Source organism: Delphinapterus leucas, chromosome 8 (assembly GCF_059928025.1).
Source record: "Delphinapterus leucas isolate spDelLeu-1000000601 "Yukka" chromosome 8, BTC_Dleu_Yukka2, whole genome shotgun sequence".
NCBI classification, from domain to species: domain Eukaryota; kingdom Metazoa; phylum Chordata; class Mammalia; order Artiodactyla; family Monodontidae; genus Delphinapterus; species Delphinapterus leucas.
In genome coordinates, this window is record NC_143136.1 from 83,619,754 (window position 1) to 83,646,625 (window position 26,872).

At 35.6% G+C, this 26,872-nt stretch overlaps 1 long non-coding RNA gene across 1 annotated transcript in view; it reads left to right on the forward strand.

Moving 5' to 3' along the window:
• Positions 1–26,872, forward strand: part of LOC149748583 (uncharacterized) — a 473,818-nt gene that overhangs the window by 215,253 nt on the left and 231,693 nt on the right. Inside the window, exon 2 of the long non-coding RNA XR_016394174.1 lies at positions 7,979–8,059. This is a non-coding gene — a long non-coding RNA (uncharacterized LOC149748583). The remainder of the gene's footprint in view (positions 1–7,978; positions 8,060–26,872) is intronic.

Here is a 26,872-nt window from a genome sequence, read left to right on the forward strand (position 1 = left end):
GTGAAAATGACTACTGGTTCTTTTGAAGTTATACTTAAAAATTTGAAACTTTTCAGACTTAATTGACCATAGATAGTTGCAAACTTATTCCAATTATTTCAGTTAAGGGATGAAGTATAGACAATGTTAAAAACAAAATCAGGAAATGATTCTGATTAGGATGAAAGTTCCATCATAAATTAAGGAATAAAAGTGTAATTCTGGTGCTTCATGTTAGAGCAACCCACTTAAAAAATCATGAAGTGAAACATAAGAAGGCTAGAAAAATTTGGAGTGGGCTAGATAAATTATTTAGAAGGCTCTGTGCTAATCTGCCATAAGTGTAAGAATCAATTTGGCTGATAGGCAATGAGTGACTTGTGTTTGATATCTGAATTTTTCAATCAGCATTTTCTGAACATGGTTTCTCATTATGATAATGACTAAAGGATTAATTATCACCATGAGAACAGTGATAATAGCACTTTGAACTGTACTTGTCACCATATGACACAGACTATTACTTGTTTTTTTTTTAATATTTTAAGAAAGATATGTGCATTTGAAGCATTTGATTCACTTGGTGAAAGTGATACTATTAAGTTATTGGAGTTAAACGATGAGGAGACAACATTTTTAAAACACTACTTTCACACTGGCCGTCCTTTTTACAGTTTTAATTGACCAGTTAAAGCAGATAACAATTAATAGTATCAGTGTGAATGCTTATGTCAAATGGATAGTTCAATTAGAATATATGCTGGTTTCTTCTAAAACTCTCTACTGTAGCAGATAGAATGTTGTAAGGAATAATATTGCTAATTACCTTTCCAAAACAATATCCTTCACTAGCTCAAGTGCAACAGATTAGATGTAAGGCATTTAATGAGAATGGCACAGCGTACTGGGTTTTAATTTTAGATTATTGGATACATGCATGGTAGGCAATGATATAATTGAGAAATGACTATATTACTAATTGATACTAATGGAGGCAAAGTGTAGATTTTTTTGGTGTCATTGTTTTTTATAGGGACTAGAAACAGTGTTAAAGTAATCAAGTTAATTATGTAAATAATTATATTTTCCTTCTTTTCCTTCTAGAGTGCTCCATATTTGCCACATTAAGGAATCCTGCTGAGTGATAAGCATAAAAAGTTCTGAAATACGGGGTACAGTTATTGTAGCTAGCTGCCATTCTTTGATTTATATAATGCAGCCTATGGCAGCATGATTAAGATAAACACTTGACAGTCATACATGATACTGCTCCTGTTGCTGCCACTTCTTGCTTAGGTGAACTCTAGAGCAAGCTTTTTAATCCCTTTGTACTTATGTTTCTTCCTCTGTTTACATAGGTTGTTTTAGTGCAGTAGTTTTCAAACTTTCCTGACCTAGTCCCATAGTAAGAAATACATCTTACCATGCATACCAACATATTTTCATACATGTAAAACAAAAAAAAGTTTCACAAAAAATTGACCACTAAATGGATGGATTCCCCCCTGTAGTTAGAAAAACCCTGCTGACAGCACCTTGATATTAGCTCACTGTGGTGGAGGACAGCCTGAAGGAATAAATAAGTCAGAGACTGCAACTCAATAATTCTACATACAATGCATTACAAATAATGCAAATAAATGAGAACTAAATAGGTTTTTAAGAATAATGTTGTAGTGAAATGTAAGTGTATCTCATACTGAATACAAAATCTTTTAAAATACTAAAGGACTAAGCTGGGAAAGAAAGTTACTATTAGTAATTCTGATATGAAAATCTAATAATTGGTAATGTGTGGCATATGAGTTTTTGGTAATTTTTCATATATATGTATACAGTGTCTTAGTAAAATATATATACTCTTTTATAGTGTACTTTTTCTCAAATATTATTTTATAATATGATTTTTAGTAGCTGCAAATTATAACAAATCATTATTGGGGAAAATTTCAGTTTGAGTCCTGGGGTTAAAAAGGTGTCATGACATAATAAATTTGATTGCTTAGCTGCCCTACCAAAGAATGGCTTCTCCCTGGCTATGCCAGAAATCTATAACTTCCTTTTCCAAAGCATAAACGAGTGAATCCTTAAGATCTAGTATTTGTTTTTCTATGTTAAAGGTAGTAGATGGAAATATCTCAAAGGACATGAAACACTTGAATATAAAGTAAAGTAAAAGTTATTCCATATAATAGAAAGATTATAAAAGGCTAGAGAAAGAGAGGAGATTCACAAACATAAAGTTGAACCATTGACTTACTGAGGGAAAAGGAATGTTGAATGATCTCAGATCATAACTCCTTTTCTGCATTGGAACTTTCCACAAACAGTTGTCACTGCAAATGGCCTTGGCTTCAGGATGCATTAATAATACCTGCTATAAGACAGTAGTGAATCCATTATTGTGTATCCTCAATATAATTATTTTAAGTGACATATAATTAACTCATATCTTGTATATACCTAATAGTACTGTTCAATTAACATGAGATGACTATATTAGTAAATCAAAGTTAATGCTTTACTGAAGACACCAAGTTTAGAATGTTACTCTCTAAGTAAGCCTTTCATGATTTATCCATTTATATTTCACTAGTGATTAGTGTATATGTCCTTGAATTGTGACGAGCTTTGCCATTAAAAACAACAACTCAGGGTCTAATGAGTAAGGAATAGTAAATTTAGTTAATTTGGTGGGTGTAAGTATTCATTTTCAGCCCAGGAAGTTTGCGCTACCGGGTGCAATCCCAGTCAGTGTTGTTGGATGTGCAGGGTAGCTTCCAGACCATGCTGTCCCTCTACTTGATTTTGGGGGCAATTTTGTCCTTTCAAATTAGACATTTAGGTGTTTGCTTCCAAATTCAAGTTTTTACTACCAGAAATAGTTTTCAAGCTCTGAAGGAATCCACGGGCCATCTGTACTGTACTTCATTCTCTAATTCAGTTGTGTTTATGCTGTTCTGAAATTGTTCACTTCCTATCTGCAATAGGTGTAAATTTGTTTATATTTGCAGATACAGCGTTCCAACAAGGTTGTAAGTTTGAACGCATGCTTTTGCCCCCCTTTTATTTGTATTTGGGGGCAATAATATATAGCCGCTAAAGGTGTAGATTTTGAAAAAAGACTTCCTGAGTTTGAATCCAAGATTCACTATTTACTGCCTAGGGGATTCAGGCCTAGGCATTTCACCATCGTGTGCCTTATTTTCTGATTTACAAAAAAATGGAATATAAAATTGTACCTCTCTCATAGGGTGGTTGTCAGAAGTAGATAAATGAAATCATGTAACGCACATGCACAGTACCATTTAGTAAATATTACCTATCTCTGTATTTGTCCTTAGCATCTAACAGCATACAAAAGATAGTCATAACTGAATAAATGTTATTGGATGAATGAATACATATTGTAGCTGAAATAGCTCACAGACGTCTTGTTTACCCAATTACTTTATGTTGAATTTGAAGATAAAAAGAGCTTACTTTATATTCCCTAAAACCCCTAGTGTTTTATGTTACAAATGATATTTAATGAGTGGGATGTGAAGAATGAAATTAGCAATAAATGTTACAAGACAAAGTGCACCCTATCCTAGAATAAAAGTCATTTATAATGATTTAATACGTATCAGTTGCAGGAAAAGTGTATCCTGCAGCCATCAAAGTCATCTCTCTTTCAGAAGTGATTTTAAATGTATACTGAATTGTAAATATTCGTAAATATATATGAATTTATATGAACAATATATATTGAATTTTACACATATTTTTGAAAAGTAAAACAGAAGTATGTGACTCCTGTGGACTTCAGGACTATTCACATAACTGCAGTGCTATTAGAATATCTCTGAGACTCGTTCCCAGAATAATTTATTCTGGCAATGGATTAGAATCCAGAATTAAGACCTTTATATTCAGAGTGATTAGCAGTAGTTAGTAGTATTAGCAGCTTGACCCTGAATTCTGTGATCTCTTCCATAGACTATGTATAGATATTTGTGTCAAGCAGTGTCTAACCAGTGTACAAAAGATATTAAATTATAGGGAACACATAATAGCGGCCATGGAGGGACTTTGCCAGTGGCACGTGCATTTGGAAGTTGATGAGGGTGGGTGGAAGCTAAGAGGATGCTGAACTTGACTCACATATTTATCACAATGTAGCAAGTTATAACTTGTTTTTGATTTTCTTAGGAATTCTTACCCAGAAAATAAAATATCCCACATTGTCTCTTAAATTTATAGTAAGAGACACATCCCTCAGAGTGTAGTCAAATAACATTGTGAGAAACTGAAGTCCACATTTGTAGTTTGAACCTGTTTTTGGTTTTGTTTTTTGTCTAACTGCTGATCCTTTTCAACTTAGGAGGAAAAGAATTTCATTTATATCACAGAGCTCAGGAATGATTACTTTAGTTAAAATCTGGAATCTATTCTTAAAACTTGGGATAAAATCTTTTCTTAAACGAAAAGTTTTTTTTTTTAATGTAACTGGAAGAGGCAACTAGATTTCCAGATACAAATGTTATGAAAAGATAGGTTCAATAAAATATAACTTAGCATAGGGAGAAAGAATCCGAGAAGGATGAGGTGTGGAAAAATGACATTATCTTGAATATTTCTATTGCAACCGTAATTTTTTTCAAAGAACTAGAGTATATTTTAAATGATATATGTGAGTATGAATTGTATTATTTCTGAATATTATAAACAATGTCACTTGCTTAGATGCTACCTTTGAAAGTGATGTTATGGTCAAAATATGTAAAACTTATTAAACTCCATATTACCTCACTCCTTAGTTAAATTATTGTGAATTTGACTAATTTGGAGCTAGAAGACAATGGAAGACTATTCATTGAAATACATTTAATTGAACTTCGGATTCAACAGCTATATTTCATTTCCCCGCACTTTCCTCTCTTCATTTTCTTATCTCCCTCATGGCTATATTTTATCATTGTCTTTCTGGCCATAATTTATTCATCCCTTTGCCCCTTTCCATTCCTCCCTTTTTTGCTTTGGCTTTCCCCTTCCTCCTTTCTCCTCCCTTTTCATCAAACCTGAATCTCCATGGTCTAACCTCTGCATCTCACGTTTCATATGTACATGAACACTAGCAAGGTCTTATAGAAAGAGAGGTGAACAAAAATCAGATAACTGTATTGCTGGTTGCTCCGTGCATAGCTATAAATTAGGTGTTAGTGTTTGCTGTAACCTGGGTGTTCATCTGGATGACTAGACCCTGATTTATCCAAATATGCGTGGAATTACATGCAGGCTAAGGATATCACAGGAGGGCAGTTTCTAGAGCAGAGCATCTCCATCCTTTCTCAGTCCTCCCCACACAAGAGAAAGATACTGTTATCAATTTGGGTTTTCATTGATCTGCAACTTTTATATAACCCAACAAATACACATATATAATATTGCTATAAATGATGTAAAGGCAATGTTGGTGGAGTAACTTTATTTGTAAGGTTAGCATTTTTTTTTTTAACAGAGAGCCAGGATTACTAGCCTTAACTATATTTTCTCTCTCTTGAAAAGCATATTCTATCTGGAAAAGATCAAAATAATGAAGTAAAGAATGACTCTTCATACATGTCAATGTCAATGCACTGTAATAAAATATATGGCTATAAAATTTTTGTTTGTGCTTTCAAAGATATCTAAGTAGAACATTATTTATCAAGGGCCACTTCAATGTAAAAGCAATTACATCTTTCAAAAAGCATCCTTTCTATATGTAAACAGAGTATATTTTATGAATTTTTGGATCACTCGTATTAACAAGACATTCTGTATTGGTGAGACCTTTTCTTTATTTTTAAATTATTACTAGGTTACTTTACATTCTTTTCTTACTAAGTCTTTTTTTTAACTGTGTTGGGTCTTTGCCGCTGTGCACGGGCTTTGTCTGGTTGCGGCGAGCGGGGACTGATCTTCGTTCCTGTGTGAGGGCTTCTCACTGCGGTGGCTTCTCCTGTTGAGGAGCACGGGCTCTAGGTGCACGGGCTTCAGTAGTTGTGGTGCATGGGTTTAGTTGATCCGCGGCATGTGGGATCTTCTTGGACCAGGGCTTGAACCCGTGTCCCCTGCATTGGCAGGCGGATTCTCAACCACTGCACCACCAGGGAAGCTCCTGAGTCCTTTTAATGATTGGCACTTTTCTGTACATTTTCAAATCCTTTTCCATCACATATTTTTGCAAAGCTAATTTGTAAACTTTTAAAGATGGAGCAACTCTGGAATTTGTTTTTAAAAAGTGAGAGAAATAAATGGTTACTAGGAAGCACATTAAGAAAAAAGTATTTCCTTTAACCAAATTTAGTTTGCCTGAGTTACAAGATTATTTCTGTGGTGGCTAATACTTGCTTGGATTTTAAAATTTGCAGTGCTTCTTCTCTTTTAAGGGTCTCTACCTTATAATTCTCTGACTTACTAGTTTCGCCTTTCTACTGCTTCCATTTTTTATGAAAGTAATTTGAAAGTTCAAGTGAAGGAATCTAAGTTCTTTGCTATGGGTTCTTTATAAAGAATCTATTAACAAGGTTTTCTAAATCAAGATGGAAGACGTATATTTGAAAGCTACCCCCACCCACTTCTGGCCCAGTAACTTTGTGCAGGATTGGTTGGTCAAGGATGTGGAAATGCAGAGATGTCCTATCTGAAGGCTCTGTTCTCATTTATCATGCTAAGAAAGTGGAAGTCGGCTGGAATTAGTCACCAGGCTACAATCCTTGTTGTCTTACTGCATCCATTCTTTATCGTTAATAGCAATAATAGAGCAACTCTCAGGGAGGTATTGCAGCCTCATTTTTCTTGGATAAATCCTACTCCCTGTTTGCATTCTAGCCATATTGGCCTTCTTCCATTTCTTCATATCTTTTCCAACCTCAGGGCCTTTGCACTTCGAGTGCAAGAACCTTAGGGCCTTTGTTCTTTCTAGCTGGGATAATTCCTGCTTGGTTTTTATTGCATTGATTGCTGTCCATTCTGTAAATCTCAGCTGAAATGTGAGCTTTCTCTGAAGACCTTTCTTAACTACCCCAATTTGGTAGGTTTTCCAAATAAACTTTCCCCTAAGAGAATCTATTTCTTCCTAGCACTTAATGCAGTTGCAATGAATGAAAAATAAAGTCTTTCTCTCATATCTGCTTTTGCATGCCTGAGAGGTCCATCACCTCTCAAGGACTGCATCTGCCTTATTGGGCGCTATGTCCCTGGTGCCTACCTAGCACAATGCCTGGAACCTAGGAGTTGCACAGTAATTATTTGTTCAAAGGAAAAAGGAAGGAGAGACAGATTTATGAAGAATGATTATTTTTCAGTTCCTTTAGTCCGCATTTGAAAGAACTGGTACATATAAATTATTTTTTAAATGTCCATGAGTTAATATATTTTTATAAAGTCATAATTAGATAGAGTGTCTGAAGGAGGTGCTAGAGTCATAATGTTATGGGGAAAGACGGTAACCTCACAGATACCACATTGGTACACAGCAATGCAGAGGAAAGTGACTCTCTGGAACCAAGGTTGCAGACACATGGAGAATCATACGTGCAGTGATCTACATACACGTTTGAAATAGAATTTTGAGTTTGGTCAACAGCTGGCCTTTTGTTCATTCAACAGTTAGTAAAAGCAAACTCTATACAAAGCACTATGGAAAATCCTGCCAAGCTAGAGAACTCAAGAAAAAGTATCTTAACTGCCTGCAATCTAAAGGGCAAAACAGAATGAGGAGGGAAAAAAATGGGAAAATGAGTGAAGTGTGACACTGGAAGTATAGGCAGAGTCCTACAAGATTCCAGGGGGAATATGAGTGGAGAGCAGATATAAACTTGTGGAGGTGGGAATATTCATGGCATGTACAGAAAATGGCAAGGAGGTCAGCTGAAGCATATTCTGAAGAGCCTTGGATGCCATGCTAAGGAATTTTGAGGGCAAGGAAAACATAATTCATGTTTGTTTTATTTTTGCTTTTATTTTTCAGCAAGTAATGTTGAAGTCAACATGGAGAAGAAATTAAAGCAGGGAATGAGACAACAGTTAAGAGCCTATTGAAACAGTTCAGGTAAGAGTTGATCAAATTGTGTTTTGTGCTATTAGTTAGTCAATCAGATATACAAAATAGGAAATATTCCTTAGATAATTGAAATGAACACTTTCAAGTAGTTGTTTGTTGAGTATTATGAAAAGTTTACCATGACTAGTGTTTAAGAGATTTATAGAAAACTAAGATTATTAAACTGAAAGTCAAGGATTCTGTAGCCTTCAGGTTTTACTGTGTTTGTAATATAAAATGAAAATATCCTTCCATCGTTTCATTTCATCAAAGAAACAAAGATGTGAAGAAGAATTGTCTTAGCACAAACATATTTCTTTATCTTCCTTCCCTCTTCCAGGATAGTAAAGACTGTGCTGCCTACAAACCCTTCCCTGGGATGATTACACATCATTCAGCTTGTGTTTAAGCAGGACTTTAAGGGCCAATCCGCTCATGAGGTGGAAAAGGCCAAGTTACAATTATAGTGAAACCTATCACTTTGAATTCCCTGAATTTTCATTCTGAAATATCAGTTACCAATCACTTGGCATGAATTGTTACTCTAAAACACAAGTTAGGAATCACTTGGCCTGAATTCAACGTATATATTCTTTTGTGTGGTGAAGAGTCACGGATATGATTGATGACCTTTAGTAATAGAGTCATAAAAAAAGTACACAGTAATTTCTATTATAAAACCCCTTTCTTAGTAGTAGGTTAGGAGAATGTTTTGACAGTACCTAGAAGGTATTTTAGTGTGTATTTATGTTATTCACTTGGCCAATATTTGCTCATTAGGGCTTTTTAAATAAGGACAAAGAGCATTTGAAAAGTTAATAATATTCATAATTACTGGAAAGACTGGGAAATACAGAAAGTATAAAGAGTAAAATAATATCACTTATAATCCTTCTAAACATTGATATCCTCTTCTAATTAATATTTATATTTTGGCATATTTCCTTTCAGTCATATATACATGAATATTTAATATACTTGCAATCATACAGCATACAATCTTGTCTCTATTTTGTTTCATTATCATATTGTGAGAACATCCCCAAATTATGAAAATCTGTTTGAATATCTCATTTTAATAGTCAAGTAATATTCAAAACTATGGGTGTATGGGAATTTGATATATCATTTTTTAACTGGTGTTTGAGATGTTTCCAAATACTTTTGTTAATATTTGTTAATATTTTGTTAATATAATATCAGGAACAATTATTTGATATGCATCCTTCTGTATAAATCTTTCTCAAATATCTGATTATTTCCTTAAAATAAATTTCTATCAATGGAATTTTACATCAAATTAAATAATCTTTTACAAAATTCTTACTACACATTGCCCAAGAGCATTCTAGAAAGTCCGTATTAACATGTAGTCCAACCAAAAGTTTACTTAATTGAAGTTTTTATCTTTTCCTTTTCGTATTTATTTGACTATAAGCATGTTGACCATTTTTTTGCTTATTTTATGGTTTAGTTTATTCGGTGGATTGTTAGTTAATATCCTGTTGCCTACTATTATCTTAATCTAATAGTGTTTTTATTAATAAATCCTATTTTACATTAAAATTATTATCTCCTTTTTATGGATGGAGTTATATATTTTCTAAATTATTGGTCAGAATGATCAAACTGTTCATATTTGTTTTATAGAGAATTGTATGGTTTCTACTTTGTAGTTACGTCTTAGTATATCTTGTAAAAATTTAGTGAATTTTGGTAGATTTAATAAATCTATCAATCCCTTTGATCCTGAGTATGAATTGTAGATACAAGTAAGTCTAAATTAAATCTAAACACTAGTTAGAAATCCAATGTTGTTGAATTCCTAGAAATCGTGCAAAGACATTGACTGCTTTCGAAGACTTTTATAAATTGACAAATGGTCTTTTTGTAAATAGGATTCACAGTGTTTCACTTTATTTTGTGTTCTGTATGATAATTTACAAAGCACTTTTACCTATACCACAAATTGACTATTGGTAGCCTGCATCCAATTACAACATGCAAAAGAGTTTTACTTATCTACAAGTCGTGGCTATGGAGAAGGTTTGAAACCCAGTCAGGAATTTGGGTTGAGGGAATCTAACGTCTCCACTTTTGGCTCTGACACTGAGGAGGACACAAGGTGGGCAGAGGAAGTGTTGTTGAGCTTGACTGCAGTGAGTTTACACAGTAAGACTTTCTATTGCTGACCCTGGGCAGAGTCTCCATGCAGTTGCTTATTCACTTTTGCCTATTGTTCAAGTCCCTCCCTCCACCTCCTACCCCCAGTGATGCTTCTCAAATTCCTGCATTTCCGACTGAATAACCACATAACAACCATTTAGTACTGGGTAGAAACTTTCCCTGTTAGAAGAGGTATGCATTAGCTCTCTTATTTGCAGATTATATGGGATATCTTCTGTTTGCTCCCCAGATTCACTTTCTGTCCTTCTCTGCCTGGGGGGCTCACCTGTATGAATGACATCAACACGACTTCCATTCCTCTGCTGTCCATTTGGTTTTAGCCAGTGGGTAAATGGGGGGAAAAAAAGAAGAGAGAAGTCAGGGTATTTATTCTCCTGGATAAACTCGCTGGAAGGTCTCCTGCCTTAGCTAAAGGTTACCCCTCATTGAATGATGGCCTCTTCTATGTGATTCTTGCTTTCCTCTGGTTTCAGTGAGCTTTTCCTCCATCATCTCTTCAGTTTTTGGTGTGGTAACAATGCTACTGCCACTAGTCCTAGAGTCCCTAAATATTCCTTAATAATTACTGATTTCCAGTTCGGTTTTTCCTCTTTTGTAAACCAGTTATATTTGTTATCTGTTACTGTGTAACAAATTACCTCAAAACTCTAAGCTTAAAACAGTAATAAACAATTTTTATCTCACAGTTTATATGGGTCAGGAATTCAGGTGTGGTTAAGCTGGGTAGATTTGAAAGACAGTTCTCCATAGTTACCTCACATTTCTGCATTTATTGAGAGAAAATCACTGATTGCCTTTATTCTAAGCTCTCTCTTCAAGTATGTTTATAGAGTGAGCTGTCTTGGAAGATAGATATTCTATCTCTCACTTAAGCAAATATAGGCATCCTTACTGTCCATTATAAAAGACTTGTAAGCTCAGGTTCCTGTCAGGTAATACAGTCCTCTGTATGTGCAGGTGTCAGCTGGCCTTGTTCACATTGCTCTGTGGGAATTAAGACTCAAACTAGTGCAAGAAAATGCTAATACTGTGGTTATTCTTCCCGCTCTGAATAATAAAGCTCTTTGTCTCTAACCCAGGAACATTGTTTCTTGTGCAAGTATCCATGAAAATGAGGCAGGCTGATGTGTTAGTTGGCAAGTAGGGTAAAATCTTAGACCCTCCACAGTTCCTGACAGGTAGTCCTGGCTCAGGGTCTCTCGTGAGGTTGGAGTCGTGGTGTTGGCAGGGACCATAGTCATCTGAAGGCCTGACTGGAGCTGGAAGATCTGCTGCTAAGGTGGCTCACCCACATGGCTGGCAAGTTGATGCTGGCTGTTGTCAAGAGACCTCAGTTCCTTGCCACATGGAACTCTCCACAGGCTGGTCTGAGCATCCTCCCAACATGGCAGCTAGTTTTCCCAGAGTGAATAATCCAAGAGAGTGCAAGGTGGAAGACTCAATGTCCTATGACCTGGCCTCGGATGTCACATCGCCAATTCTACCATATCCTATTGGATTCATTGGATGACACATCTGCTCAATATAAGAGGTGACTACACAAGCACAAGAATGTAGTGAGGCAAAGCTCATTGTGGGCTGTCTTGTAGGCTGTGTCACATAAATCCTTCTCAAAATATCCCAGTTTGTGTCTAATGTCTCTTTCTTGACTGAAAACCATGACTTAAACTTCTTTATATGTGCTCTTACCTCTTTGCCCCTTGAGGCATGTTTGTATTTGAATTTGTTGTTTACTCTCTTACTTAATCCATACAGTAAGACCCTCCTGGGATCACTTATTCCATTTACAAGGAAACGACAAGTTAAAAATTTCAAATACTTTGGCCAAAATCTTGCAACCAGTGTGAGACTAAAGAGCCCCCAAATCTAATACTCCTTCCAATATTCAAAATGCTTTTTTGAATAAGAAATGTAAAAATGAATTGAGAGTAATCATCTTGAAATCTTCTTTTGTAAACCAGATTAACCTGTAGGCAATGCTTAAGTGGCATAATATAAGGAATGTGTCTATTGAAATATTTTTCTCTCCTACCAAAATGTCTCTAAAATGTCTTCTGTAAAAATTTTTGTTGGAGAGCCATCCGGGAATTTCTACATTTTGTCTTGATAAGGCATTACATTTTATCAGAAGAGCAATGTATTACCATAGTCTTATGGTTAATAGTTTTAGAAATTATTATTTAAAAATTTATTTATAATTAAGTTTAATCCCTAAACACATACTATTATGTAGCAGAAAGAGTACACACAAACAAATTGATTTTAGGGGGCACAGAAGCTTGAGAAAGTCCAGAGATCTATATGGTTTTATGCAGTGGGGTTCTTGGACAGTTCAGGACTCTATTTGAAGGTGCCTGAAAGAATGACAGTAACCATAAGAAATTCTATCCCCATCAAAAATTCAACTTGCATTGACCCTAATAACAGAAATGCACTAATAATTCACTTTTTAATGAAAGAAAAGTGAACAGTTGTACCATTCTCATTGAAACAAGCTCAGAGTACTCTGAATTACTACTTTTCTTTTAGTGAAAGTAAAGTACTAGGCGACTGCAATAGTGGTTAGAAGTATTCTGAGGTTAGAAATTATGTAAAACAGACCCTCCCCCAATTTTTCAGTAAAAATATATTTAGTTTTTGTCAATGTGTTGAAATGAAAAGTTAGCTTACATTTATCTTTAAACTTTTGTCATTCTTTTCTTTTATCTCATTTCTATAACAGTTCTCTTTTCAGCAGCTTTCTTAACAGAAAAAGCTATGGAGTTTTCAAATTCAATAAGCAAGATTAGAAGAGAGACGTCCTTTGACCATACCTCCACCAAGGAACCTCAGATCTTAGCTTTGGGAGGTTTTTAGAGCCGTCAATCTGCTAAATCAGCTGACAGCTTGGAGTGCTTTTGTAGATGCCTGGGATGGGTGCTAAGTTGTTAGTGTAAAACAGTACATTCTGGAGATTTCTCAGCCAGAATGGGTCAACGTATGAGTACACTCATTCCTTCAAGATATCTCAGGGGACAGAGAGAGAGAGAGAGAGAGAAATGAGCACAATTGTACGTTACATACTTGGATCCCTTGTGTGCGACATTAAAGCCCACTTTTTTGAATGATATACTTGATATACTTCATAAAGCCTCCTAGCTGAGACAGAAACAAAATAGCCATGTTAATGCAGTCTCTGCTGTCAGAGGTGTTGTTCAGGTTCGGTATTCAGCCTCTCTGAATACTTATCTTGGCAGTTAAGCATGGATTATTCTATTAGACCACCAGATTTGGGATTGTGAGACAGACTTCAGTTGTCAGGACAGACTTCAGTAGTGGTAGAAACACACAGATGCCCTCACAAAATGCCCCCCCTTCCTCTCCCTCGGCCAACTGACTCTTGGTCTTCTCTTGCCAACCGTAGATTGTTCTGAGATTGGGGCAACAAGACTAAGTAAGGCTTATATTCATTCCATGGTTAGATGCTTAGAGACTGGCTCTCTCCCCTTCCTCCCTCCCTCTCTCCCTGCCTTCTTCTCCTCCTTTACCTCTTCCTCCTCCTCCTCTTCTTTTTCTTCTTCCTCTTTCTCCTCTTCCCTTTCTTTTTTCTTCCTCCCCTCCCCCTTCCTCCCTTGCTCCTCCTTCTCTTCCTCTTCCTCTTCCTCCCCCTCCTCTCTCTCTTTCTCTCTTTCTCTTTCCTGCTAAAGATGAACAAGAGGAGCCCCAGTTACTTTTGCCAGCCATCTTAGGACTACTAGGAGAAACAGGCATGGGACAATAAACCAGAGAGATGGGAGAATTAAGTCCACTGATGACGTCCTTAAGCCATTCTACCTGTCCGGCTTGGACATGCCCTAATGCTAGGGCAGGAAAAATCAATTTCTTCATAACTGAAGCCACTCAGAATAGGGTTTCTTTTCATTGCAGCTGAAATCATCCACTCTGACACAGAGAACACATGGAAAATAGGTTAAGCAGAGGCCTGGCATAAGTGGCCTTGTTGTCATCCTCCGAATTGTGGTAGAGGTAAGAAAGGTAGAAGTACTGAAAAATTGTATCAATGTACGTCTTAGAGAGATCAGTTTGTTGGCAGTGACTGAAATAGAAAAATATGTTGGAAAAATAATCTTGGGGAAAAATTGTGCCTCTTCCATGCTTTTAGGTGAATCTGTAGTGGCAAGTTTAATATTGTCCTCTAGGAAACCACATCAGGGCCAACCAGTAGGCCCCTGCTCTACTCAGGGAGTTCTTCTCTTATCAGTTTAATATGGTATGTCTTTGAATGAGATTTTGCCTGAAAAATAAAGAGGTGTACAATTAAATATTAGATTGAAAACTACTGTTTAGCAATAAGTCTTCATTCTTTAATTGTTTTATAGTGAACACGAGTGGCCAAGAAACCACTTATCTTGTGTCATCCATTTCCATCTACACCTGACTCCTGGCAAGGCCATCACTGCTTATTGTTCTCATTTAGCCTGTCATCACCACCCTCTCCAGGGGAGGATGAGGAAAGAAGTATTGCCATTCCATCTCGTTGTCTTTTCTTCTCCTCTCCTATGCCACTGAGCAAGGACTATGCAACTTTTTCAACATTCAACATGAATCTTTAACCCACTTGTGTAGTCAGGTTATTGTTTCCTCCAGGGACGAATTGGGCTGTAAGATTTCAGTTTGCATTACACTGTTAGAAAAAAAATGTACCGTTCATATTTTTATGATTACCAGTCATTTGTCTTTTGTTGTTGTTGTTGTTTTTGTGGTACGCGGGCCTCTCACTGTTGCGGCCTCTTGCGTTGCGGAGCACAGGCTCCGGACGCGCAGGCTCAGCGGCCATGGCTCACGGGCCCAGCCGCTCCGCGGCATGTGGGATCTTCCCGGACCGGGGCACAAACGCGTGTCCCCTGCATCGGCAGGCGGACTCTTAACCACTGTGCCACCAGGGAAGCCCAGTTATTTGTCTTTTGTTGCTTATTTTGCCTCTAAGAAGTTTATGTATGTATGTATTTATGTGCTTACATATTTTTGTGAGACTAGGTGAATAGCAGTTGTTTTTTGGATCCAATCAAAATATATTGATTTCCCTGTTTAAATCAGCAAATTTTCTGCCTAAATATGGTAATTGTAGCAGAAGCATCAACAGCAACCTTCAGAGAGAGAACAACAAAATATTTTTTTAATCAATCCAGGATTTTTATTTATAACTCAATTGCTTTGGTAAAATATCTACTGGCAAAGCTGAACCTAAATAGCATTTCAGATGCATCCTAAACAGCTCGCCTGAAGACTGAAGCACACTCTGCTTATATACTTTCTGAAATCTATCTATATTTTATTTTGTCTTGGAAAAAGATTAAAGAATAGAATTATATTAGAACTGGTGGAGGCATGATCCATGCCCCCTTGATTATATTGAAACATTAAAATGTCATCAGCATGTTAATTTTGTCATCTCAACTGCACGAGATTTATTCAGCACTTCTATCTATTACATTACTCAGGAAACACAATTTATTCTGATTGTGGAAATGTCATAGGCAGCGACTAAAAACATCTGGAATTCTTAGTTTAGAAAGAATGCCTGGTTTCAATAATGCTATTTCGAAATTAATTTTATCTATGAAGGAGGCTGGAATCAAACATTTTTAAATTATTCAAATTGAAATATTCATTTGGCTCACCAATTTTAACTGACAGATCAAAAATCAAAGAAAGAAAAAAATTGAGACTAAGGAAGTATTATTCTTTAATGGTTGGGGAAATAAAATGGTCTCCAGTGAAGGTCTAATTTCAGAAAAATACAGTGACGTGGTTTTTTTGTTTGTTTGTTTTTCCTCTTCATTATAGCAAGAGAGGCTTGACTAAGTCTGTGACACATCTAGGAAGCAGATGCAAGGGTGGGAGACGGGTAATTAATCCCAGGAAGACAAAAGACACAAAGTTGTCATAATGGCACAAGGAAACATGATTTTTGCTTTTATGTTTCATGTTTTCCTTTATAAAAATCTGTAAATAGAGTACGTTTCTTGCTAATTCTGAGGTGAAAGCCACTCCCCTGATAAGAAATTGTATGTGGGGTACAGGGTGAGGAAAGAAGCAAAGGTTGGTTGGTGATATTTAGGGATTTTTCTTAGCAGATATATCCATAATTTATTATCTGAGAAACCCAAGTCCTGAAAGCTCTGAAAGCTGAAATAAATGCCCCATTAGGTAGCAAAAACTGACCTGACCTAATGTGAGGCTATTTACATTCTTTAAGTCATTTACCCGAATATTCATAATTTCACTGCAGAATCACTAATGTGATCAAATACAAGGTGCTTCTCCAGACCTCATACAGAATTTGTAATTCCTTACTAAAATTTGAAAAACTCTGAGTTTCAAAACATATCTGGTCAGAAAAGTTTCAGATAAAGGGATTATGGATCTGTAGTAAATTCTAGAGATTTCCCCCTACTCCCACCACTACCCCCACCCAAACAGGTTGTTTCCAACTTGTCTGGGCCTGACTTAAAAGTGTACTGGCTGTGAGCGTTATTTGAAACACCTGTACTCAAGTCTTAGCAAAATTTCACTTCAGGTTCCACATTTAGCGGTAAATTATTTTGGCAAACTGCATGGAAAATAAATATATTATTATGCTTTTTGGGGGGATATATTTAGATTTACAGAAAAGTTGCAAAGGTAGTACAGTGAATGCCCATATACCATCACAGAAGTGTTAGTCTGTTTCACTAACACTTCCTTGCTAATTTAAAGAAGCTGGTGTCACATATAGTAGGGTACTCAAATATCTTTTGTTTGGCTAATCAAGTTGTTCTCTTTTTAGTAAGTCCCTTATTAGGCTCTGTGCATTGCTTACATTTATGGCCTTTAATTCTTACAGCAAGTATGTGAAGTGGATATTTGCACAGTTTAGAGAGGAAAAATGTCAATTCAGGGAAGAATACTAGTTTACCTAAAGCAACAGCCCTTAATAGAGAACACAGTAGAACTAGGTGACTGACTTAGATCTGAGTGGCTCTAAAGCACAAGTTCTTTTCAAAATACACTGTCCTCTTCAGCTCCTGCCTTGTTGCTTGGCCCCTTGTCAGCAGAATTTGTCTTCCTCTCTAAAGTTCACAAATAGTCTTCTGGCTGAAGCTACACCCTCCCTCACTTCCTCAGGGCTGGAGGCTGCTTTTTAAAAAAATGTTCTCTCCTTTTATCTGGAATAACAAGCTGTAAAATACCCTTAGGAAACCACTTAAGGGGCTAAAAGTAAGAATGGTTGTGAGACTATTGCAGTTTTTTGTTTTGCTTTAACACAGTGGCTTTGTTTATGTCACTCAAAGGCGTGGTAAGAACAGAAAGGGGAGAAATTCTACTCAGAGCAGCTGGAAGTGGAGCTGAGGTAAATAAATCTCTCCTCAGAACTTCTACCTCACTGAACCCCTTCTTCTACACTCACAGTTCAGCTCCCACCCTCGTTTGAGGGATACCTGGAAGGCAAGGACTGTTTTAGGAAGATGTGTATGTACATTCTGAGTTAAAAAATCTGCAAGTATTTGTCAATAAATATGTCATTATATTTGGTTAAACAGTTCATAGTCATCATAGTTACCCTCTTTTAAACCTCCCAAAGATCTCATATGAAAACGTCATACAGCAATTCCCAAATGAAATGCGTGTAGTCATGATATCACTAGAGGACATGTGAAATCAGTTGATAGTATTTCTATTGTAGAAATTGAAAGGTATTCTTATAATATCTGCAGATGAATTCCACTTGAATATCTCCAATATGTTTGTATTTCATCCTGTACTAATTAAAGCAACATTGATCAAAGGAGGTGTTTCTGATCTGTAAGCAGCTCTGAAGCTCCTTCCATCTTGTGCTTCTGTGTCTTCAACACATGGTTTCCAAGGTCACCATAGCAAGGCAAAGAATGTGAGAATCACATTTTAGGGGGCGCCGTTCTTAAATGTGGCTTATATAAGTTCTTCCCATACTGCATTGGCCATACGGGAACCGTGATTTATATGGTACCCAGAAGGAAAAAGAAAATGGTATGCTGGAGAGCTCATTAGACTCTGCTGTGTTTAATCAAGTTAAAACAAATTCTCATTTTATTCAAAATTTCTCTCTGGCTCTAGTTCTATAAAATAAAATCTCTCAAATTTTCCTCCATCCTTTATTCAGATTTCTCCTTTCTTCTTTTTCCCCAATCTCTCTCTAAACTTTCTCTTGCTTTACTTCAGTTTTCTTCGCTACTACCCCCAAGTCATTGGGTTAGCCAGCAGTCCTCTTTCTGCTGTGTCAGCAACCCCACTTCCTGGTTCTGCCACAGCTGCCCTGTCAGTCTTCCATACCTGGCCAATCCAATCTTCTGCCCACCCCACTTTTGTTCCACATGGAAAATACCACCACTACCACCACCAGAATCTAATTGGTCCTTAGTAACCTGTTTCTGACCCCTGCCTAACCCTAATAATGCCATTTGGTTGTCACTGACTTGTGTTCAGTTTACTTTTTCTTTCCTTGTGGCAAATATTTCAAACCTTTATAGTTTCCTTCATTTATTTATCCCTACCTGCCTTAACTCAAAAGATTGAAAAAGAAAAAAAATTACATGCCATATTTCCCACTTTCTACCTCTGACCAAGTGTATGAGTGTGGCCCTGCTTTGTTTCCCAGGGCTCTTCTGCTCAGACTGCTCCTGGTCCTTGCTTCATTTTTTATCTCTTCTCCTTTCTCCATTTGCTCCTTCTCTCCATCCTCTTGCTCCTAATTCCATTTGTTTTTCCCTCTGTGGAGGCAAACTTTGATTCATCCTTCAAACTGCACATGAAATACTATTTTAGTCTGCTCAGGCTGCTATAACAAAACTCCACAGACTGGGTGACGTGAACAAAGAAATTCATTTTTTTCCACATTTCTAGAGACTGGGAAGTCCATGATGAAAGTGCCAGCAAGCTAGGCTTCATTATGAGACCTCTTCTCTTGAATTCTAGACAGCCACCATCTCACTATGTCCTTATAGGATCTCTTTGTGTGCCAAGGCGAGAGAGAGAGAGAAAAAAAACAAGGTCTCTGGTGTCTCTTCTTAAAAGGGCACTAATCCTATAGGATCAGGGTCCCAGCTTTGTGATCACATTTAACCTTATGCACTTCCACAAATCCTATAGGATCAGGGTCCCAGCCTTGTGACTGCATTTAACCTTATGTACTTCCACAAATCCTATAGGATCAGGGTCCCAGCCTTGTGATCTCATTTAACCTTACTTCCTTACAGGCTCCATCTCTAGCTACAGCCACATTAGAAGGCTGCCTCGTCATTGTTTACATTTTCATCATAATAACTAATTGACTCCAGCCACACAAGTATGACCCTTGAAAATAATGTGTCACATTTAAGCCTATCTTCACATGTTCAACTTCAACATATGAATTTTGGAAGGACACAAACACTCAGTCCGTAACAATCATCTTCATCCTCACCTTAACAGTGAAGCATTCTTTGAAATGACCCAGGCTGAATCTGTGTCCATATCAATTTGAATAGTGTGTTACACCATCATGATTCTTTTTAAAGTAAATTTCTTATATATCCTGTCTGAACCATGAGCTACAGAAAGAAATCATATCTTAGTCATCTTTATGTCATGTCCATTACCTAGCACAGAGTCTGTACCAGAGTAGGTGCTTAATAGCTATTTTTGATTAAACCACAAGATCCTGAAAGGTCACCTACATGACCAAAGAAAGATTAAATTATGATGCATATATTTTAATAGCAAGATGATGTATTTAATTTGAATTATTTTGAAATTTATTCCCTACTTATGGCATTTATTCATTTTTCAGTAGAATACTTAATTCAACTGAGTTCTATGATCATTTGGAGAAAATACCTTTTGCAAATATCAGATTGAATACATGTATAAATTCCTCAAGAACTGAAATAGAAAGATTAAAATATGTTCATTCCATTGAGCTTGTGTATCCCAAAAGGCTACTAACATAAAACTACTGTTAGAACTGGAAGTTTATCATGAACTGAGAACAGTATCTAGAGTTACAGCTATTTCTTTCAAGAGGTCTGGATAGTTCAAGCATGTTTTAAGGCCTGAAAGCTCTATTCTTTCATTGTCTTTTTTTTTTTTTTTTTTAGTCCTGGCTTGATTCAAGTATTTTTTTCCACCAATTACATCTTGGAATTGTAGATTAGACTTTTTTTTAGCTTGCTGTTTGTGATTATTCTTACTAGTTCATCAACTCCACAGTTGTCAGAAAGCCATTTTCACATGAAATTTAATTTCTGCAATGAAAGTTGAAAAATTATCTTGTCTCATCAATGAGGAAAACTCTACCACATTTCCCCACCCCTGTTTTCTATAAGAGCAAAATCTCTTGAGTTATCTCTATAAAATATTTATAGAGATACTTATCTCTATAAAATATTTATAGAGATACTTATCTCTATGAAAAATATTTTCATATTTTTATTTTATGAATAAAATAAAATATTTCATAATTTATATTTTATTTTTCAGACAAAATATTTATCTCTATGAAATATTTTTCATTGTTCTGACAATGATCTGGCTCTATCCCTTGATAGGAAATGGGGCATGTGTGGCTAGTCATCCAGGGGAATATGTTTACCAGTGAATTATCTTCCAAGGTTTTGACACCACCATCAGTTATGCCAGATGCAAATCATTTACTCTCTGTCAGTTCAAATACACAGTCTTGTTTGGATGGCTTAAATCTATGCTGGCACCAAAATACAGCAATCAATATTGCTCAACTTCTGAGTTGAAAGCATAGACAAATGTATACAGCGCCAAAACATGGAAATAATACTATGTAGGCTGAATTTTGCTAAGTGTTACTTAATGTTAGCATAGCATGAGATTTTCAAAGGAATAGTGACATTTCCTATTGAAGAAAATGAATGTTCTTCTACAATGGTAGACGTAATTCTTTGACATGGAGTTTTAAGATGACTGTCATGTTCTATATGGCCCACAACCCTGCCAGATCTCATAAAGTCAAAAAATGAAGTTTTGGATGAATACCTCAGGGAAATGCCAAACTAAATTCTGGAATTTGGGGATTTAATAATAATGGCTTCAGTGTGGCAGTATTTCATAGAGTTTAGCATCATTTTTACAGACCATGAACTGGTGGATTAATAGCCTCGAGAGTAAAAAAGATTTGATTAATTTTTCTTTATTCTTTTCTACTTATGAATCAAGGCAAATCATGATACAAAAAAGATTGAAAAACCGTTTATTTCTTAGCTTTTGGCATGAAGACAACTGAAGTAAATAGAGCTGACCCATATTTTCACTTAATAGGTACAATTTATATTTGTACAAAATAAAAGCAGAATTTAATAAAATATCCTAGCAGAGAAGAGTAAGATTAAGATCACATATTACTGAGCTAAAAAACGTAGATTTGAGTATTAGTTCCACCACTTAATGTCAATATTGGCCTTTCGAAGCCTAAATTTTCTAATCTATAGAATAGAAAAGGTATTGCCTAACTTATAAAGATGATGTATTTATTTAAAATGTGAAATATAAACATATATGTATGTATGTTTATGACAACTGGCAATTGTCATAAACATACATGAAGCTATAAGGACCTTAACTGAGCTGTGCAATCATGATAATCAGTTGGCTCTTAAAAGGAAAAAAAAAAGGAACACTGCCTTTTTGTGGATGGAACAAATCTCACCTTATCTAATATTTTTCGGTCTTTTTTGACTTGGACCTTTTCTTCCCAGTGAGATTTAAATTGTGTTAAGTAATCACTCCTACTTAAAATTTTTCTCAGAGGCAAGACTTCAAGAACATCCTGAAATCCAGCAATAGAAAATATTTGTGTTACTTAGATCTTTTCCTATGCTTTGGTACAAGGTGGTGAAACAAAATCAATAAATGACCATGGAATTATGTCAAAATCCATATATTTATGATGTAAGACCATTCTGCTTTTCCTTGGTCAAGATAGTACTGCTACTAGTCACTTACCTACCAGGACAGTGGCTCTCAACCAGGGGAGATTTCCTCCTCCAGGAACATTTGGCACTGTCTGGAGACATTTTTGATTTTCATGACTGTGCATGGTGAAGGGGTGCTACCAGTATCTAATGGATACAGACTAAGGATGCTGCTAAACATCCTACAATACAAAAGACAGCATCTACAATAAAGAATTACCTGGTCCTAAATGTCAATATTGCTTCTCTTGAGAAACTCACCTCTATTAGACATATGATATAGAAGTGAATTTTCTCATTTCAGATCTAGTATAAGTCAGATTTAAAGATGCTAGAATATATTTGAGCACATTTTCAGCATCATACACAGGTGACACATTTTAGGAGGAAACCACACGCAAATTATCACTTCCTACAGACAATGAACACACAGCATGAGAAGTTAAAGCATTCTAATTTGAGCACATGGGGTATAATATTTTGTAACTTAATTATGCCTGGTATGAGAGGAACATCATACACCTATTGATAGATTATTTCCTGTAACCAATTAGTTCTTAGATTATCCATAAGTAGGTTTTGCTTTTTAATGCATTTTTTCATTTGAACTAATAGAACAAATATTTTCTAAATTGAGCCTTGACTCATATCATTTAGTAAGTTGAAACTAGAGAGGATCAAGGGATCCATCTATCTCTTCATTTGACAACTGAGAACACTGGGAGATAAAGAGTCTGAGCAACTTTCCCAAGGTTGCAAAGTTTGTTGTATGCAGAGTCAGGGCCATATTTCCAGTCCAGTCAATTAATTAACAGTATTTTTAACACTATTGTTCATTATAAATACATTTAAGTTTATTACACCTTATTCGTTGAACTGTCTTTGTTCCTCTCCACCACCCGACTCACACTTAACATTTCTTTTTGTGTGATTTTTTTCCCTCTTAATTTCTTTCAGGGCAGTGGAGCCAGCAGTATGAAACCTTAATCTGATACCTTTCCCAAAAGCCTTTCCATAGTCTTTTATGCCAAATCAGACTCCCACAGATTTAAGAGGTGTGGAAAAGCTAGATTAAGCTGTCTCGGGTTGGCTAATCTTCCATTTGGTCAGAGTGTGAAGGGGTCTATGCCACAGAGTTCCTCCATCACCCGAGGAAAAGCTCTTCTCAATTATGCTGGTTTAACTTACAGGGACTTTAGTGATCCACAAAACAAGTGAAATTTAAGATACACATCTTAAGCTCAGTTTGTAAAGGCCTGTGCTTTCAATAACAAAACTCACAGTGACAGTGATGTATGGTTTTCTTTATGAGACCTGAAAACTGATGGATATGTGATCTTATAAATGCTTAGACAAACTAATGCACATAATTATATTTTCCATTTGAAGTCTATTGCTAGGCATTCTAATACAATATCATTAGTTGAAATGGCCACGATGATACAGCTTGGGCGGTTTGTCACAGTAATTACAGGGTGATTATTTTTGACTGGAATAAAGATTTCAGTTTTAGTGTGGTGGAAAGCGCCATCACAAATTACAAACAGTCTTGGAAAATAATAAAACTTTAAGATTTTAATGCATTTTGCAGCATCATTCTAAACTAATTTCTCACTAAAGAAGATGTCCATAAATTGGCTAAATAAATTATTTTTAAAGTGATTAAAATATGGCTTTGCCAAAAGGATCCCACTTATCTCATTAATGGTTCCTATGTATAAAAATGTCAACATTAGATAAAATTTGAGTGTGGTAAATAAGGCTTATGTCATAATTAACAACCTTTAAAGAAAGGATTTTTTTTTTAAGCAGACACAAAAGTATGGCATTTATCTTCACTATTTTCAGAATGGTTGATTAAAGTAGACAGTGTCCTAACATCTGTATTGAAAACTATATTAATCAATTGATTAATCATGCAACATTAATCAAAAGCCTCCCTAAGTGTTTTAGTATCTGAGCAGCTCTTAGTATTTTCTATCAGATCCCTTTTAAGGTGTCCATTAAAAAGATTAAATTTGGGTGGTAAATACTGAGGGGTTGTGGAACTTGTGGCTTCGCACTGGAAGGTCATAGCCACCGCTCATTAGTGCTACTTTTAATGGGATAAGAAGCAAAAGTTTTGAATATGTGACTAAATCAATTAATCAGTTCTGCAGTTGACTCATTCCAGTAAGCAGTTTAGTATTTGCCGAATCGGCACCATGGCCATCTGGCTGATTTGTCCTCCGTGGGTTGGCTTAAACCAAAGAATACTTTTTGCTTAAGAGTTTAAATGGAATAGCCAGTACACTGATGCAGCAACTGCTATTCAATAAGTTGGTTTGTAGAAACTAGTTAAAAGTCAACCTTTATTATTAAGAATGTATTTAAATGATCTAAGTTGTCCTGTACAATGAATGTAAAACTTTCTATTGCTGGAGTGGATTGTTCACAATCAAACGAATTATTTTGGTGTTTAGTGAGATTCAGTTGAACCTCAACTGAATAGTGCATTCTCAAGCTTACTAATCAACTGTAAATTTCAAGGTTGGTGATTTATAATTGGTTAGTTCTTAGATTTCCAAATACTTTTAAATGTAAGATTAGTTAGGCAAATGTGTACAGTAAATGTGTAGAATGTCCATATCAAATACAAACAGAAAATCACTCAATACAGTTCAGAGGAGGAAGTTACAGTTAGCCAATAAATAAAATTATTTGTCATATTTTCAGAAGGCACTTCTCTGTTATATTTTGTGTCCTCTATCTTTCTAATTCTAAAAAGCAACACTTTTCTCTATACCCGTTTATTTTGATGGTTTAACAATATGAAAATAGTAGTAGTCTCTGCAAACTGTTTTGATCTTACAATCCTTTTTGTTTACTTGATGGAGAACGGTTGATTTTCATTCTACCATTGACTAAATGATCATAATGACATTCAATGGAATTATTTTTTTTCTAGAAAAAATTTTGCCAGCTTTTCAAACAGAATCCAAACCTATAGGCATTTAAAAACATGGTATGGCCCATCTGTTTATCCCTGCTGTTGCATAAGGAAAGATTATGCAGACAAGACTGTTCTCAGGGTTTGTGCAAAGGACTTTATGATTTGGGCAGTGTCTGGCTATTACTGCTTTTTCAGCAAAACGATTAGGTGGCAGTTTTAAAATTTGCAAATATGTCCTGAAGCTTCAACAATAGAAACACATATCTAATTTAGTTATCTAAACTAAATTTAAATGTATGCTGAATATCTTCAGTTTCAAATGATGCTTTTTCTTTTCTTTGCCAGTTGCTCAGAGTGAAAATAGATATTTTATTGTAAAAGATCCAGTGATGCTCATCTACAAAAAGATGATGGTTGGGAGACAAAGTAATGTCTCATCCCTGCGTTCCTCTTGAATAAAGTTGTCTGCAGAGGAAAGGCATCTACTACAAAACAGTTACCTTTATAATGAATTGTTCAATCACAGAATTTCTAAAGAAATAATTTTAAAGTAGATTTTTATTTAGCAGTTAGTACTACAGAGAAAATTAAGATAATTCATTTCACTTCCCAAAGTTGATCAAACAAGTGCATTACTTTCTTATTCTTCTGAGTTCTTTGTTATCAGCAGAATAGCACTTAAAAGAAACTTACAGAATACATCTAATTATGATGAGGTATTGTAAAAAATTGGCTTCCGTTAGCACACACAATCTACATTATAATTCTGAATGTGTGTTTTGGTATAAAGTATCAGAATAATATTCTTAGTTGATTCATACTTCGAGCTATTCAGGTACCCACCAAATGCTATAAACCTTTATTTCAGTCCATTACCAAATAGTTACATGAAAAATAAACATGTCTAAAAATAATCAGAAATAGATTTGGTTACATCTCTGTGTATATATTGTTTCATATTTCAGTTATATTTTCATTTTGCTATTGATGTGAAGCTTGGTTGCTTTCAGCGGGAAAGGAAATATAATCTGCATAATTCCCATTAGTTCTTCATTGGGCAAATGCATTTTGATATTCTATAGTAGGTTGGTTTGTGGCTAATCATTTTTGTTCTTAGCAGCAGGTGTTACTGCTATATTGAAAAAATAGTACACATTTTAGAAATTATGGGTATAATTCATAACTATGGGTATAATTAATTGAATTTATAATTTCAATATCCATCAGCTCATTAGATAAACTCATTGGAAGCACAGGAAATACAATTAGTTGCTAATAAGATCGTTGTTTTGTTACCTAGGTTAACTTTTGTACTATTCAGAGAGCATTTAGAGAGAGATTCATTTTTGATGTTGCTCTTGTGATGTGAAAAAACTACATAAAAATCATATACTCGAAAGGAACTTTGTTTACTGTATCTTGCTTTGGGGTAACTTTTTAGAAAGGGCACTGCTATGAACAGACGAAAGCATTATATGTTGGAAACATTTTGGTTTATGGGCTTTGGCTAAGATTTAAATGTTAAGCATTTTGATTTGAAGGTTCATTTAAAAGTAGATTTCTCTGGTTTTCAAAGTGATAACCCCTTAATAGAATTAAAAATAGCACAACTTTATGGTTGCAAGTGTGAACTGCTAGTGATTTGTGAGTAAAAACACCTTTGTTCTTTATCCTACTCCTCAGACCTTTAGGAGTGTGATCTATGAAAGTCACAGAACCACTTGT